Source organism: Grampus griseus (genome assembly GCF_964374135.1).
Source record: "Grampus griseus genome assembly, chromosome: X".
Taxonomy (NCBI): Eukaryota; Metazoa; Chordata; class Mammalia; order Artiodactyla; family Delphinidae; genus Grampus; species Grampus griseus.
In genome coordinates, this window is record NC_138999.1 from 117,796,935 (window position 1) to 117,815,775 (window position 18,841).

Here is an 18,841-nt window from a genome sequence, read left to right on the forward strand (position 1 = left end):
TGAGGATGAATTGGGGAGGGAAGGGGAGCAAGCTAGGAGGTTACTATAAGAACAGGCATGAAGTATTAGCTCCTGAAGGAGGATGAGAAGGAAATGGCTAGCCATTGCAAAGGTAGATTTTGGCAATTGACTGGTTGGATGAGAGTTAGGAGAATCAAGATGGAAGCTGACCAAGAGATATATTGGGAAGTGAGGGAGAGCACCTTGTTTTAGGTGAAAAGAAAACCTCAGCTTCTCCATCCATCAAGCAGAGTAAGAACTAGATCTCTAAGGTGACTTCTAGCTCTCAATTTTTCTGATTATGTGAGTTTTGTTTTAGACACATCTGTATGTATATTAGGCTTGTGCATGCATTGTTTAAACACATAGGCCTGTTCTCTGGGGCTTAGGGCTGGATCTATTATTCAGTCAGTCATTTTACTTTCTGTCCCTAGACTATTCTTAGTCAGGAGACAGTTGTGCTGTTCCCTGCCATCCCACAGCAACAGGGGCACAGTTCCTTATATTTGCATATCCCTTTGCAGATGGAGTATTCTTCACACCCATGATGGAGGATGCATTTCACTCTGTGAGGTAAGCAGTATGGTAATATAACCATTTTATTGATGAAGAAATCGAGGCCTAATAAGATGAAGAGACTTGTCCAGAGCCACACAGCTAGGAGGTGGAGTTAGGACTAAGATTCAGTTATTCTGCTTTAGTCCAGGACTCTTACACTATACTAGCTATGAAAAAGTCCTGGCCTTTGAAGAAATTAAGACAGCATACAGGGCTTGCCTGGTGGTGCAGTGGTTGAGAGTCCGCCTGCCGGTGCAGGGGACACGGGTTTGTGCCCCGGTCCGGGAAGATCCCACATGCCGCGGAGCGGCTGGGCCCGTGAGCCATGGCCGCTGAGCCTGTGTGTCCGGAGCCTGTGCTCCGCAACGGCAGAGGCCACAGCAGTGAGAGGCCCGCGTACCGCAAAAAAAAAAAAAAAAAAAAAAAGACAGCATACAAAGGACTAGCTGACAGGGTGCTATAGCAAATGAAAATATTATAAGCATTTGGGTCCTTGAAAATCAGGTCTGCCTGCTTTCTTTCCAAAAGTCAGAATATGGATTGAACAGAAGAGGGAGATGTGTGTGTTATAGAATGATTTCTGTGAGCTGGTTTCAATAATTTACTTTCTATTTCACTTCTCCCTAACATAACCACATAGTTCAATGAAATTAAGTATCCTTCAAAATTGGGCATTTAAAAAGAAGCTTATTGGGGCTTCCCTGGTGGCGCAGTGGTTGGGAGTCCGCCTGCCGATGCAGGGGACAAGGGTTCGTGCCCTGGACCGGGAAGATCCCACAGGCCGCGGAACAGCTGGGCCCGTGAGCCATGGCCACTGAGCCTGCGCGTCCGGAGCCTGTGTTCCGCAATGGGAGAGGCCACAGCAGTGAGAGGCCCGCGTACCACAAAAGAAAAACAAAAAAAAAAAGAAGCTTATTGTTGAAAGGACTGACAAAAATAGAAAGATATAAGAAATGAGACCAACCACTCAGTATTTCCACCTCTCATCCATTGTCCTTTGGCTGAAGTATGGAACGCTCTTATGGTTTGGGCATATGCGTCACCACAGGGATGAATGTCACTCCTGGTGGACAGTGTTAATGGCTCCTCCTGGACCATGGCTCAGCTGCATGAGTACCCTGATAGCCGCCGTTCCTCATTTCTTCCTATTCCAGGGAGCACTAGTGAATAGTCAAGTGGACTCTTAGGGCATCGTCCTGAGAGGCAGGGATGTTTGTAATGGCGTTTACCATTCTTGCCTATCACAGTAGAACCACCTTCCTATTGGATCTTCTCCCCCAAGCCCGCAACTCTCTAGAAGTGGAGAAAGGCACTTATGATTCATTGATTTTTTGCTTCCTAAAATACAGACAAAGGAGAGGGAGGTCTAGCAATATTGGTTCAGCTACATTATCTTCTTTAAGGAGAAAATTTTAAAAACTCAAAACACTCCTCTGATTGGGTCATGCAGACTGGTACAAAGTTATCTTTTGAACCCTGAGGTATTTTGAAAGGACGTTTAAAAAAGCCATGCTAATAAAATCTAAGCATCAGTTTGGCCTTTATTTATTACAAAAAGAGGAAAACTCATGTGCGGAATCTCAAATCTGCTTCCCCATTCTTTAGCCCAACCCCTATGATCAGATAATCACAAATAGAGCTTTCAGAACTGTCCTCTGCTGTCCATCAGTCCATCTATCTCATAAAGGCAGAGGCAGAGAAATCATCCTTTTGAGCCACTGCCTTTATCTTCAAACCTGACAAATTCTGGCTAAGAAAAAGGCCAACATAACAAACTAGGTTTCACGGAATACTGATTATACCTGTTTACCATTAAGTTGTCTGTCTTTGTGTGTGTGATGGAGGGGGGAGGGCTGGGGGCAGGTAAGTCAATAGATATACTGTTTTTCTATTTTAATTATTTATTCCCATAAGTATTTTTTTCTTAAACCTCTAGCTCTTGTTAACAATATGCCTGCTAGTGAGTACTCACAGATAACAAAAATGAATTAGCAAAAATGGAAAACAGGCACTAACAGAAAAAAAGCTACCAAAATCTTATCCACACCCTGTCACATGCGTACAGCTTTAAGGTGGTTGGTAAAATTTTTCAAGTTCATCTTTCAGGCAAGTTTTTCCTCAACGTGTATGCATTCGTGATCACTCTCAGCTTGGGACCCTTTTGAGAACTTTCATCTAAGTCAGTGTTTTATCTTCTGTTGAAACTCTACCCTAAAAGAAATGAGTGAGTATCTTGTCCCAAATATTAGCAGTTTGAATCTGATGAACTAATTTGAGGAGTAGAAATGACACTTCAGTTAAACTAGGCCTCTACGTTTCTTTTTTAATTTACTTACACCCATCCCCAGAACTTGAGTTCCAATGAACTGAGCCCACATGAAGTGCCAGGCACTTTGCTCGTTGATGGAGATAGAAGCCCAGATAGAGCATGGCCCTTACACTCAAGACCCTCAGAGCCTACTAGGAAATACAGAAATAAAAGCAAATAATTCTAACACAATGCAGAGTGATACCTGTGACAACAGAGATTTGTTCCAAGCACTATATGTACCAAACAGAAAAGGTACAAATCTACTTAGGTGTAAGGAGGGGCTTTTCTGAAGAGGGGATATTTACTTAGGGTGTTGAAATATGATTAGGAGCTTTTCAGACAAAGCAAAATGAGTAAAGGCAATGTGAAAAGAGTAAAAACTGATAGGAAGCTAAGATGACTGTTAGAGCCAAATATATGGGGCAAAATAAAAAATTCAAAAAAGCCCACTGATTTACAGCTTAATCATATGAGCACAATGAATATTTAGAGACTGTATGATATAAAAAGAACAATCAGAATAAGCTATTATGTCTTCCTGAATCTCATTTAAAACCTAATTAGATCTGGGGGGAAGCTGGCAGAATCCTGTCTGGGTGGAAGGAGATAGATCTGTCAGTGTAAAAAAAAAAGTAATGAAAAGTCAGCTTATTTCTCTACAAGCCCAGCGTTTATCTTTAAACTCTATTTTGCAATGCTAGAAGAGTAGACACTCGTGTTAGAAGAGATATTCTGGTTTATACATTTTTTAAATATATTTTCATCTGATCCATACAACCACCCTTTGGGGTATGGACAAATAGAACAAGTATTCTTATCCATTTTACCCATATATAAACTAAGCTCAGAGAATTAAAATCCTTGTCTGAAGTCACAAAGCATGTCAGTTTGCAGAGTCAGAACCAAAACCCAGATCTTCTGACGCTAAGTTCTCTGTTCTCTACTATGCCGCATACTTTATTTACCAAAATCTGCAACCATTGTACAGAGCAAATTATGCCATAAAATTGTAACTGTACTCAAATTGTTCTATAGTAATCTTCAATTATATCAATTAATTATAATGAATTAATTCACTTCTTCACAGTAAATCTATTTATAATCATATCCACCTTGAGAGACATGTAGGCATGAGGTAACTTTTTTCCAGAAAGCCTTACAAGTGGAAAACTCTGTATTTTTCTGCACCTTGCTTATTGCCCTGGGAGGCTGACTTACGTAGACTTACATCAATAAGGTCCCTTGCCTTCAACTTCTTGTTGGGTTTGGCCAGTGGGAGACAATGACAGGTGAGAGAAAAAGATGAAAGTGAGATTGGGGTATGTATTCCCCTGCCTTGCCCCCTGCTGTTCTACAATGGGACGACAATGTCCCTCTCCTAAAGGCCACAGCTCCTGTCCTGTGGCCCTCTCCATATTACTACAGGCACACCTCGTTTTATCATGCTTCAATTTATTGTGTTTCACAGATAATGCATTTTTTACAAACTGAAGGTGTGTGGCCACCCTGCATCCAGCACGTATATCAGTGCCGTTTTTCCAACAGCATTGGCTCACTTTGTGTCTCTGGGTCACATTTTGGTAATTCTCACAATATTTCAAACTTTTCATTATTATTATGTTTGTTATGGTGATCTGTGATCAGTGATCTTTGATGTTACTATTGTCATTGTTTTGAGGCCACGAACTGCGCCCGTATAAGATGGTGAACTTAAGAATCGCATGTCTCTCACTTCACATCAAAACCTAGAAATGATTAAGCTTAGTGAGGAGGGCACGTTGAAAGCCAAGGTAGGCCAAAAGTTTGTTGTCTGTGCTCGATAGTTAGCCAAGTTGTGAATGCAAAGGGGGGTTCTTGAAGGAAATTAAAAGCGCTACTCCAGTAAATACATGAATGATAAGAAAGCAAAACAGCCTTATTGCCGATATGGCGAGTTTTACTGGTCTGGATAGAAGATCATACCAGCCACAACATTCCCTTAAGCCAAGGCCTAATCCAGAGCAAGGTCCTAACTCTCTAAAATTCTATAAAAGCTAAGAAGAAAAGTTTGAATCTAGCTGAGGTTGGTTTATGAGGTTTAAGGGAAGAAGCCATCCCCATAACATAAAAGTGCCAGGTGAAGCAACAAGTGCTGATGTACAATCTGCAGCAAGTTATCCAGAAGATCTAGCTAATATCATTAGTGAAGATGGCTACATTAACAACAGATTTTCAACGGAGATGAAACAACCTTCCATTGGAAGAAGATGCCATGTAAGACTTTCATAGCTAGAGAGGAGAAGTCAGTGCCTGGTTTCAAAGCTTCAAAGGACAGGCTGACTCTCTTGTTAGGGGCTAATGCAGCTGGTGACTTTCAGTTGAAGCCAATGCTCATTTACCATTCTGAAAATCTCAGGGCCCTTAAGAATTATGTTACATCTACTCTGCCTGTGCTCTACAAGTGGAACAACAGAGTCTGGATGACAGCATATCTGTTTACAACATGGTTTACTGAATATTTTAAGCCTACCATTGAGACCTACTGCTCAGAAAAGAAGATTCCTCTCAAAATATTACTGCTCATTGATAAGTGTCTGGTCACCCAAAAGCTCTGATGGAGATGTACAATGAGATTAATATTTTTTTCACACCTGCTAACACAGCATCCATTCTGCAGCCCATGGATCAAGGAGTAATTTTGGCTTTCAAGTCTTATTATTTAAGAAATACATTTCATAAGGTGATAGCTACCATAGATAGTAATTTCTCGGATGGATCTGGGCAAAGTACATTGAATACCTTCTGGAAAGAATTCACCATTCTAGATGCCATTAAGCACATTTGTGGTTCGTGGGAAGAGGTTAAAATAGGAATATTCACAGGAGTTTGGAAGAAGTTGATTCCAACCCTCATGGATGACGCTGTGGGGTTCAAGACTTCAGTGGAGGCAGTAACTGCATTTGTGGTGGAAATAGCAAGAGAACTATTAGAATTAGAAGCGGAGGCTGAAGATGTGACGGGATTGCTGCAATCTCATGATAAAACTTTAAGGGATGAGGAGTTGCTTCTTAAGGATGAGCAAAGAAAGTGGTTTCTTGAGATGGAATCTACTCCTGGGTGAAGATGCTGAGAAGATTGTTGAAATGGCAACACAGGATGTAGAATATGACATCAACTTAGTTGATAAAGCAGCAGCAGGTTTTGAGAGGACTGACTCTGATTTTGAAAGAAGTTCTACTGTGGGTAAAATGCTATCAAACACTGTTGCATGCTACAGAGAAATCTTTTGTGAGAGGAAGAGTCAATCTGTACAGCCAACTTCATTGTTGTCCTACTTTAAGAAAGTGCCACGGCCACCCCAGCCTTCTGCAACCATCACCCTGATTGGTCAGCAGCCCTCAACATCAAAGCAAGACCCTCTGCAAGCAAAAAGATTACAACTCTCTGAAGGCCCAGATGATGGTTAGCATCTTTAGCAATAAAGTATTTTTAATTCAGGTATGTACTTGTTTTTAGACATAATGCTATTGCTACAATATAACTTTCACATGCACTGGGAAACCAAAACATTCATGACTCATGTTATTGCTATATTCGCTTTATGGCAGTGGTGTGGAATCAAACCCACAATATCTCTGAGCTATTTCTATATGCTTTCTGGGTACCAATAATCATTCTCTCCTTTGCCCCTTCAAGCCTAGCGTTGGTAACAGCTCCTGTTGTTATCCCTGGGGCACTTCACAATTCCTTGTTGCTTTTCCTAAATGCTCCCATGCTTTTGCAAATAGTCCCTGTGCTAATTCCTCCTCAAATTATCCAAGAAGAGTGTGCCGTCCATTTCCCGCTTGGACCCTGGCTGATAAAGCCCCTAACTTTTTGTTTCCTTGTATCCATCTTCTCATACAAGCTCCTGGTTTTCTAATAACCATCATATATTCACTGAAGCATTCTTATTCTCACTGTTTCCCCAAATCCCCATGTTCTGGTCAGTGCTAGCTCTTAGTCGTGAAAGCATTCATATGAATATCTCTGTCAGATGTGTTTAGTGTTTAAGGGGGAAACCCTTTAGTCCCTAAAGGGCTATGGAGTTGTTGGTGCTTAAAATGTAATTGCACTAGAGTCATGGCAAGACTCACGCCACGTTTCACAAATATGGCATATGTATATCTATCTCAGCTGGATGTAGGTTTGTTAAAAATTGTCAGCTTTAAGCGGTTGATAGTGCAGTAGCAAATCCAAGCTGAACTATTTAATTATGATGACCATGCATCCTAGAAACTGTTTTTGTAACTTGGACACAGTGCCTTTCTCAACACAGTTTATTTTCTTGAAAGAAAGAAAACCAACAATGGATTCTTATGCAAAGAATATTTCTAATAGGAAGAGAGCTGTTATTTTAAGTATTAACATTGTCATGGACACAGCACAAACTGGCTTTTCTGTGACTACATTTTTCTTCCTACATTTAAAATGGGAACCCTTTGAATATGGGTTACTGTGTTGCAAGTTAGCACCTGCAGCTCAGGCAAGAGTCTCTACAAAAATCAGAGAGCTACTGGGAACAATTATCCATATGTCAGAGCAAAGCCTGTATATGTGCATGCCCATGGAAGAGCTCAAATGAACATGAACATTTGAGATTCTGCAGAGCTGTTTTACTGAATAGTATTTTCTTATTGAAGTATAGTTTATTTACAGTGTTGTGTTAGTTTCTGGTGTACAGCAAAGTGATTCAGTTATATATATTCTTATTCATATTCTTTTCCATTATAGGTTATTACAAGATATTAAATATAGTTAGTTCCCTTTACTATACAGAAGGACCTTGTTGTTTATCTATTTTATATATAGTAGGGTGTATATGTTAATCCCAAACTCCTCATTTATCCCCCCACCTTTGGTTACCATAAATTTGTTTTCTATGTCCGTGGGTCTGTTTCTGTTTTGTATATAAGTTCATTTGTATCATATTTTAGATTCCACATGTAAGTGATATCATGTCATATTTGTCTTTCTCTGTCTGGCTTACTTCACTTAGTATGATAATCTCTAGGTCCATCCATGTAGCTGCAAATGGCATGATTTCATTCTTTTTTATGGCTGAGTAGTGTTCTATTGTGTATATATATATATATATATATATATATATATATATATATATATATATATATACCACATCTTCTTTATCCATTCATCTGTTGATGGATACTTAGGTTGCCTCCATGTCTTGGCTAATGTAAATAGTGCTGCTATGAACATTTAGGTGCATGTATCTTTTTGAATTAGAGTTTTCTCTGGATATATGCCCAGGTGTGGGATTGCTGGATCATATGGTAGCTCTATTTTTAGTTTTTTAAGGAACCTCCATACTGTTCTCCATAGTGGCTGTGCCAATTTACATCCCCACCAACAGTGCAGGAGGGTTCCCTTTTCTCCATACCCTCTCCAGCATTTATTGTTTGTAGATTTTATGATGATGGCCATTCTGACGGTGTGAGATGATATCTCATTGTGGTTTTGATTTGCATTTCTTTAGTAATTAGCGATGTTGAGCACCTTTTCATGTGCCTCTTGGCCATCTGTATGTCTTCCTGAGTAGTATTTCTGAAGTCCTACCTCAGAATACTGTAGTACAGAGGAAGTTCGAGCAAATATGTCAACAGCAAACATGCTTGTTTGGTGTTAGAAAACTGCATCAGTTCATTTTGTTGTATTTACTGATCTGATCTGTGAAACAAACTCTCAGCTGATTCATATAACTCTTGTGTTTTGCTGTTATTGCCCACTAAATTGACCATTTGACCAAATTATTAGTTGCTGTGGTTTTCTGTAGAAGAGGGTAAGTTCTGACAAACTGTGGGGGATGGAGGAAAGCACTTTAGTTAGCTTTGTAATGAACATCCACAAATGATCCCCAGAAACAAAGCATCTATTATGGGATGGCAGATTCCTAAACCATCATCACAACCTGATTCTTTAAAATAGCACAACAATGCAAACAATTTAGTGATAACTTCTAAAGCTGTACTTGAAATAGGGCAACTTCCACGCACAGAAATAGAGAATTTGTTGCTGGGATGTCTGTAGTGTCTGTGGATTTTTAAAATAAGTCCCAGTTTTACTCTTGATCTGGAACATCTCATTATCATCATCAAAAGGGAGATTTGGTTCTGATGTCTTACATGTTTACTATCTTTAAAATATAGCCAGGGGATTGCAGTCCCTGACATTTACATTTATCTAATTTATTGTCCACAGGCTTTGAATTGCTTATTTAATTTAAATTAATGGGCCGTGTTCAAATCAAAGAAAGCTAAACAAATTAAGGCAGAATAGTCTAATCTGGCACTTTAAACTCTAAGATTTATTGCAGACATTCAAGATTTGAATTTGATTGCATTTATTGAATCAAGCCAGGAAGCTATTTGACTCTAATGGTTGGGCTAGGTTAATCTATAATGAAGTCCAACCTAAGATTAGAGGTGGGAGTTCAACTCAGTTCAACATCTGAGCACTGCATGCGCTATAGGTTCTGGGTACTGGGGAGAGAGAGAGGCTAGGCCTCATACCTCACCTTCAAGGAGCCCACAGTTTATTGAGAAGAATCAAAGGGAGGGATAATATCACAAAGGATGAATTTTCCTATCTTCTCTCAATTTGAAGCCTACCCTCTGAAGACGATATAACTTCCAGAGATACATTCACTTCAAAAAATTTTTCCTAAGCACCTACTACTATGTGTCAGAAACTGGTACCAGTGCTAGCGACTGGGAATACATAGATGATTTTTTTTTTTTTTTTTTGGTAACTGAGCTGTACATGGAGAAGACAGAGAAAAGAGACAAATATTTACAATAGAGTAGGACTTAGGAAGATACGTGGACCCTGTGAAGAGAAGCACAGTTTGTTCTGGAAGAATTAGGGGTTATGAGATGTTGCTAGCTGATACATTCAATAAGCATTTAATAAGTGCCCACTATGTGACAGGCCATGAGGGTAAAAGGATGAATAAGAAATACTTCTTTCCCTGGAGGAGCTCATGATTTAGTGGACCTATGTATTGCAAAGTTCTAAAAATGTCTGCATCAGACGGGTTGTTGTTCTTAACAACAACAAAAAATTTAGAAGCCTTGACCTTCTGAAAGAATAACTGGCTTAAGGTTAAAAACAAATAGAAAATGCTGTGGACAAAATAATGAGCAATGTACATTTAAAGACTCAGAAATGTCTATTAGACAAAGATTAATAAACAATTTATTTTACTGAGTTGTATTGTATATAAAAAATAATTTAAAAGCTGAAGTTCAAAAATGACTGGCAATGCAATTATGATTTCCATAAATTAAATTACATTAAGTTGCCTCAAATATTTTCCTTGGTTTAAATTCCAAGTTATGACACTAGATTGTTTATACAATATTAAAGTCACTGGTTGAAATGTGTAAGACTTGGTCAACTAGCTCTTACCTACTTTATGCTAAGTGATTTAATTGTAACAACAATACTTTTCTATAAATATAACAATGTTCAAACACTGATTCACAAAATTTTTGCCTTAGTATATTTCTGTATGATCAGGAGTTGTTGAATTGCTTGGGTACAGAACTTTTTGCAGTTACATAAAGCAGTTTGTTTGCATTTACAGATGACAATACTTTTCAAGTTCCGAAATTCACAAATATTAAGATTACATATAATTTCCCCCCTAAAACTTCTGTGTTATGGCTAAGAATAATAAATTTTGGAGAATTTTTATACATTCATCACCAACAGTGGACTTTCATGTGGGGTCTGTTTTTACCCACACAAGTTTTTATCACTTAGAATTATGTGAGGTTGACTAGAGAACAATCATGCCCCTTGCAGAGGAAGTGCTTGCCAGTCCACCGGCCTAACCTGCCAGCTAAGTGACTCCTGAAGGTCGCTAACAGGGTGGGAGAGAGACAAATTATTACATCGTCAACCTTAAGGGTAACTTGAAATTATTTTAAACTTTCAATATGAAATCTATAAATGCTATACTGTAGTATATAAAAAATCATATCCTTATATTTTTAACATATGTACCTGGCATTATCTCTAACTCTTTCCAAGGAATATAGACATCTTAGGTAACTCCAGTCACCTCTCCTATCTTCCATGTTTTTGTTTTCTAGTATTATAGTCCCACCTTTTTTTATCACATCACCCCAAAATTCGTCATTAATATAATTGTTTGTACCCAAATCAGTCATTAACATGATTAGCCGTTGATTTGAAGTTAGCAAGCTTGTTCTGTAAAGATGAGGTAGTAAATATGTTCATCTTTGCAGGCCATACAGTCCCTATCACTACTACTCAATTCTACTGTAGTAGGAAAGTGACCACAGACAGTAGGTGAATGAATGAGAGTAGCTGTGTTTCAATAAAACTATAGGTACAAAAATAGGCAGTGGGCTGCATTTGGCCCAGAGGCCATAGTTTGCCAAATTCTGGTTTATACAGTCAGAGCTTTGTTCAGCTTTAGTTTCCCAGTCCCCCCTTCCTTTTCTTAACTTTTGCATCCTGCTCTTTGTAGGTTCAATTTCCTTCTTTCTGAAATGAATCCTCATGTAGGTTTTTCAGAAGAGATCTCTAAAGTGTAACCACTCTTTGACAGTGAGGAATTCCTGAAGCCCTTCAGTCTAGAGTTCCTAATCACATTTGACTTGCAAGGATTTTAGGCTCTGTGTAAAAAAAAAAACAAGTTCCAAGTTCGGATTTTTTTCTTCAAAAGGTCCTACTCTAACACAAAATTTTATCTACCTTATATTTAAAACTATTTAATCATGATATAAATAGGGACAAGGACTGAAAAGGAATGTGAGAATATAAAAATAATTTGATAGAAAGATAGGATTGGTAGGTGATTTTTTTTCTAGTTATGTTTGTTCAATAAATAAAAATTTTAAGTACTGGTCTCAACTGATTCAACTTTCTTTTCCTTAGAGAAAAAAGATAATTCTAGCTTTCAAGTAAATTGGTATAATATCAATATCTAAATAGAATGACACTGATTCCCCTTTGTAAGCTCCCAGTTTCTCAAAGAATACCTTAGGGAAAGCTCCTGCCAACTCCCTGCAGTTGTACTGTCTGGATGACACAAATGCTTTGAACACTGATTCCCAGAAGTGTATGCTGGATCCTTCCCCAGAGGCCTGTGTGCCCACCTCATGTGCTGGCAGTTGGCATCCTCTTGGCATAGGAGTTGTACTGCATAGTCAAACCCAGCTTCTATCAGTAGCATGTGAGTTGCTGATTTAATCTCAAATATATGTTGATTTTAATGCCCTTGGCCATGGCTGTTTGGGAAAAAAAAAAAACCTGTTACACTACAACTAGAATAACCTTAATCTTACACTGACAGCCTTTAACGATTACTGTTACAGTGTAATATAATGTAATCTTTTGTATCAGTCGTCGATCACTATATAATAAACTGCCTCAAAGCTTAATGGCTTAAATAAGCAACTATTTCTTATCTCTCAAGGTTCTGTGAGTCACCTAGGATGTTTTTCTGGTCTGGGCTGGTTTGATTTATCTCTGCTGGGCTCACTGACGTGTGCGGTCAGGTAGTGGGTTGAATGGCACCCGGACGATCTAGGGTGGACTCACTCACATGTTTGGCACTTGCCAGGCTATTGAATGGAACACTTAGATTCACCCCTGTAGTGAATACTATGGCATGCAAGCCAGATCCCCCTCTTCAAGGCCAAGACATTTTTCCCACAGTGACTAGAAGTGTTGCCTGTTGACAACTTACTGCTGAATCTCTACCCCAATAGTTGTCAAAAGCACCTGCCTAGCCCAAGATCATACTCCCTCCTTGAGGGCAGCCCTCATCCAGTGACTGGCTGATGCAGACATCAAAGTGCCTGGCCCTTTACCTTAACTTGAAACAACTTTGAAGGGCCGTCTCAGCTCCAGAGTTCCCCAAGGGATCAGCTGAGACCTCTGTTTCAACTGTGCTGCAGCTTAACTTTCCCCATGACCAGTCCTACATTTATTCCTGCCTCACAGTTGTTGCCAACAGCACTCCCCAGTAAACTTCCTGCTTGAAAATCTCCATTCCAGAATCTGTCTTCTGGGAATCATGACCTAAGACATCCTGAATGTGGCCTCTGATCCTCCAGCAGGTCTTGTGCTCACCCACGTAGGTGCTTACAGGGTTCCCGAGACCATAAAAGTAAACTGCAAAGTCTTTTAAGGAATGGGCTCAGAACTTGCACAGTTTCTTTTCTGTCACATAATTTTGGTCAAACATATCAGTTATTAAAATAAGTGAGAATGGGTTAAATAATATTAATAGCATTGGTGGTGATGACAATGCCTTTTCAATGCTTACTTTGTGCCAGGCACTATTTTAAGCATTATATGTATAATAATATCTTTAATACCATAACTTTATGAGGCAAGTGCTGTTGTTATTCTTTTTTACAGATGAACAAAGAGTAGAGTTTCATCAAATATTTCCCCAAACAAGCTAATCTACTACCTGAAATCTGTGAAATACCTCTGATCCTAAAATGGGGATGGGTGACACAGCTCTGTGATGTACAGAACAGTCATTCCAATCAGCTGATTTCACGCTGGGACTTTAAATCACTGAGCAGTGCTGATGCTAGTGAGAAGTTTCATTAATTTCATTAATGAAATTAAGTTTCATTAAGTTTCATTAATTTCATTAATTTTTTTAATTAATTAATTTCATTAATTAATTTCATTAATTAACCATCAAATGACTAAGACTTGGGTGAAGCAGGGACGTTCTGAACTTTTTTGGACTCTTCAAATGTTGTGGCCTTCAGTTCACTTATGCTCATAGACCTTTACTGTATTTTATTCACTGAGGGATTCCTATGCCAAAAGAATTTCAGTTGAAGGATTAGTCTGGTGAAGTCAAACCCTCTGTCGTGCATCAGAGCAGACATTTTAAGCATCAGTCCAGCTCACATTTGAGGAGAAGTGGATTTAGTTACTGATCCCGTGTATTTATGCTGTCTGCCTTTTATTTTAATGATTGCTTTTCTCCAATCTCCCTTGATAATCAGAAACTCTGTATTTATGGCTACCCGAATACTACAGTGGCAGCATGGATTTAGCATAGAACTTTAGACAGCTAAGAACTGACTCACCATCCCCTCATTCCCCTAACTTAACCATTTCTAATGGAATGTAAGAGCAATGTTGTTGCACCCTTGTCACCCACTGATTGGCAGGATGTATGTTTGGTCTAGCTGCTGGGTAGGGATTCACTTTCTCCCTCACTACTTGACGCAGACATGACAAAAAGGCTGATCTGGCCATGGGAATGCAAGTTGCTATCCTCTTATACTAGAATTTCCAAGAAAGCTTCTGGAGAACAAAAAGGACAGCTTAAACACCCTACATTTATAGCCTATGCATTTTCACCATTGTGATATTGTAAGTGGCCTAGTGTTGTCTCCGTGGATTCTCGACCCGAAGCGCTAACACTTCCTTGTCACTTTTACTGCAGCTAGAACACAACAGATATGATTCATGATGCAAACACATGTACTTTTTCCCTTAATAAAATAAAATCTCCGAAGTCATTTTCCAAAGTGGGGCACTGTTCAGTTGTGTTTTTAAACAACTTGTCTATAATGCGTTATCAGAAAATTTTGGCTGAGAAGGGAAGATGTGATTACTTCCTCTAAAATGTAGTCATTGACTTAAAAAAATCATAACCATGCCCCTGGGACAGTTAGTAAAATCATTCATGAAAGGTGACTGAGCATCAATCAAGTTTGAAATGTTCCCCAATGAACAGCTGCTAGCCGAGTCAGAATAATAATTTTGATTTTATTGTATTTCCGTTTGTTGAGTATATTAAATTAACAGAGCTCAATGTTAGGCTTCTTGACCTCAGTATTATTGCTATTACTCATGGAGTAAGATTTTCACCCAGGGAAATTATTTTGATTAATTTCTCAGTGGACTAAGGAAAGATTTTATCTCATTTCTGACTCATAAAGTTACTATTTCATTCACTTCAGTTGGCAATGGAAAAGAGAATTCTCTGAAATTGCCGTGCTGCAAGAGGGAAGAGATATGGGGATATATGTATATGTATAGCTGATTCACTTTGTTATAAAGCAGAAACTAACACACCATTGTAAAAAAAATACATTTACTGAAGAGTTTATGTGCAAAGAGAATTTTAATTTCTGATGAAAAGATAAGTGGCTTTTTTTCTTCCCTAGGAAAGAAACTTGAAAGTCTATATGCAAACTGGCTTTAGGAGACTGTACCTTCCTTAGATGCAAGGGGAATGTTTCAATGTTTGAACACTTTTGTATGTTTGTATATAAAATGTCAAGTGACATATTAAATAGCATATTATAAATAAAACCTAAATGCTGATAGATATGGCAAAAAAAGAAAAAGAAATTGCCGGGCCACTCATGCCCTATTTTGTATTATATTTGGGGTTGTCTACTTCCATAATTAGGAGAGGACCATAACCTTGACAACAGAGTTCCCAGAGTTCCTGACTACTCTCCACAGACCACTGGGTATTGTGTGCACCTGACTCAGGGAAAGTCTCACCTCACTAAATATTAGGGCGAACCTTCTCAAAATGAGAGAACACTGGCATTTTCATTCATACAGTAATGTGCTAAAAATGCTTTCAGCAAATGGTTTGTTATAGCTCAGTTTAAAATGTGTAGAAATCCCTCTTTTTTTCAGCTGGGTCTCTATTCATTCTTGCCTTACATGACTGAGATGTCAAATAAGAGGTAGGGAAATGATTTTTTTACTTGCCCCAAATAAGAACACATAAAGGCATTAATGCAGTTTGGTTTTTTTTCTTCTTTTTCTTTTCTTCCCAATTCCACAGAAGACATCCTGTTCCAAGAGAATTAAAATCAAATCATCAGTTAATTGTATCTATATACACAGATATTTTCTTCAATGTTCAAATCCCTTTGAAATTGTCTTCCCTTTAGCTCTTAACTTCTTATTAAGTATGTTTTTGGTGCAAGCCTGAAATCATCATTAAATTGCCACAGATGGTTCTGCTTTGATCACATTTTTCCTCAGTCAGTCTTGCCCTTGATGTAGCTAAGGGCTAGCTTTCTGCTTTGATTTTCCTGAGATTTTGAAAGCTAGAAATGCAAATGTCATTTTACACCATAAACTGGACTAAATTCTGTTTCCTCTTCATAATTCCTTGGCGGATCTTTGTTAATGTTGGTTTAAGTCTTGTGGCTATTTCTAACCATGTAGCATGTGGATTATTTCCCTGAAATTTGTTTGATTTAATTTAGTCTTCATGATCAACTGAAGCATTTATCAAAATCATTAAAATAAACCCACTTTTCATTCATTCATCTCTCTGGATGTTGTAGAAAAATGTGTTTAGGATCAACATTTCAAGCCACTTCCCCTAGCTTTCCACTTTCTTATGCCACCATGAACCCAAATAGCGATAGTCCCTAGTAATAGCCAATTGTCCACCTGCCCCCCCCCCCCCGCCAAAATAATGGATTTGCAGATGCCAGTGCTGATTTTTGTAACCAGTTTTCCAAAATCCATCTGCAAAACGTTGTTTTATATGCTGGATACATAGTAGAATTCCCCTCCAAATATCTGTAGACAAAGGACCACCTCTTAATTCAAGCTTTGAGTTCTTTAAGGATGGAGACCTCATTAACCTTGATTATGGACCTTCAAGAGCCAGCCTAGTGCTGGGCTCTGAGAAGATTCTTAGTGAATTACAGACTGATTACCTGAAAATCACAGGCTGTTAAAAGGCTGCTAATTAGGAATTGTAGAATTGATTAAATAATATTTTATACATTCTATGAAATTAAATTGAATCTAAAAGATATACTAGAGCCCTTTAAAAAGGATCAACACTATAGAAACCATAATCGGAGGTAAACATGAATGCAAACAGTCCAGAAGAATAAAAGGCAGCATCAGATTGTTGCTTGAACCGCCCCTACACACACACGTACACCTAAAGTGTGCCCCTCCTTCTTTCTCCTTTCCCATTATCTGGAGAAGAGTTAAAGAAGGGAAATCATATGGGAGATGATACTGTGCTTATCTTTCTTGTTCACTTAATGTGCTTATAATTCTTGTCACTTCTGGTTTACTTTGTTCCTTATAAGTGTTTGTATTTGTATATGTGGGAAGTAAATAGTAGTAGCAGCATAGAAATCAACTGTAGCTTAAAACAACATAACTAAATTTCTATTACTGTGACCCCAAACAATTGCAGAAAGTGGGTGGGTCTGGTTAATGTCCAACTTGAATCTCCGCCTGAATATCCAAGTATTGATGTTAAAATAAAGGAGATAGTTTATAGTAGTTAACTTTAATTTCCTCGTCTCTTTAGCAACCCCATGTGAAGCAGGAAGAAGTGGTGTCCAATGACAATACCATATTTTTTTCCCCTCTCTCTCTACTGGTCACCTCCAAGTTAGGATTGGCAAAAACTGCCTTTAGTGGCTTTCCACAGTCTGGTGACCCAAATGCATGTGTTCCTTTGTACCCTTCTGCTGAATCCCTAGTGAAATAGTTAATGGACTTTGTAGAAATATTATAGAATATTACCAATAAAACTTTTTCATTTTACAAGTGAGAAAACCAAGGTTCAGGGAGGTAAAGCTAGTTGGTTACACTCAGTGCAAATACAATTATGCCATATGACACAGTAAGTATCAGGAAAACAAAGGGTACTTAGGTTATAATTTCAGCATTGGGGGAAAATAAAAATAATCATACCTCCAATAATAATAATTCTCCTTATTTATTTTTGTCCTTTTCTTTTCTTTTCTTTTTTTCTTTTTTGTGGTACGCAGGCCTCTCACTGTTGTGGCCTCTCCCGTTGCGGAGCACAGGCTCCGGACACGCAGGCTCAGCGGCCATGGCTCACGGGCCCAGCCGTTCCACGGCATGTGGGATCTTCCCAGACCGGGGCACAAACCTGTGTCCCCTGCATCGGCAGGCAGACTCTCAACCATTGCACCCCCAGGGAAGCCCTGTCCTTTTCTTTTATCGTCAAATTTACATATAGAGAGTGCACATACAATATTTTAAGTGTACCATTGGTTTAATTTTGACAGTTACAAATACCTGTGTAAATACTATGTAATCAAGAATATAAACTATACCCATCACCTCAGAAAGTACCCTAGTTCCCCTTTGCAGTCAGTTCCAACCCAACCCTAATACAACCATGTTTGGATTGTTACTACCATAGATTTATTTTCCCTGTTTTTGTACTTAATATAAATGGAATAATAAAGGGTTTACTTTTTTATTTTTCTGGCTTCTTTAACTCAGCACACCATGAGATTCATTTAAATTGTCCACATATACCAGTGTTCTTTTTTTCTTTTTTTTGGATTAAAAAAAAACAGACATTTATTTTTCACAGTTCTAGAGGCTGGAAGTCCAAGATTAGGGTGCCAGTATGATCTACCAGAAAACTACTAGAGCTAATCAATGAATTTGGTAAAGTAGCAGGATGCAAAATTAATGCACAGAAATCTCTTGCATTACTATACGCTAATGATGAAAAATCTGAAAGAGAAATTAAAGAAACACTCCCATTTACCATTGCAAAAACAACAAAAAATACCTAGGAATAAACCTACCTAAGGAGACAAAAGACCTGTATGCAGAAAACTATAAGACACTGATGAAAGAAATTAAAGATATCACAAAAAGATGGAGAGATATACCATGTTTTTGTATTGGAAGAATCAATATTGTGAAATGACTATACTACCCAAAGCAATCTACAGATTCAGTGCAATCCCTATCAAATTACCAATGGCATTTTTCACAGAACTAGAACAAAAAAGTTCACAATTTGTATGGAAACACAAAAGACCCCAAATAGCCAAAGCAATCTTAAGGGAAAAAAACGGAGCTGGAGGAATCAGACTCCTTGACTTCAGACTACACTACAAAGCTACAGTAATCAAGACAGTATGG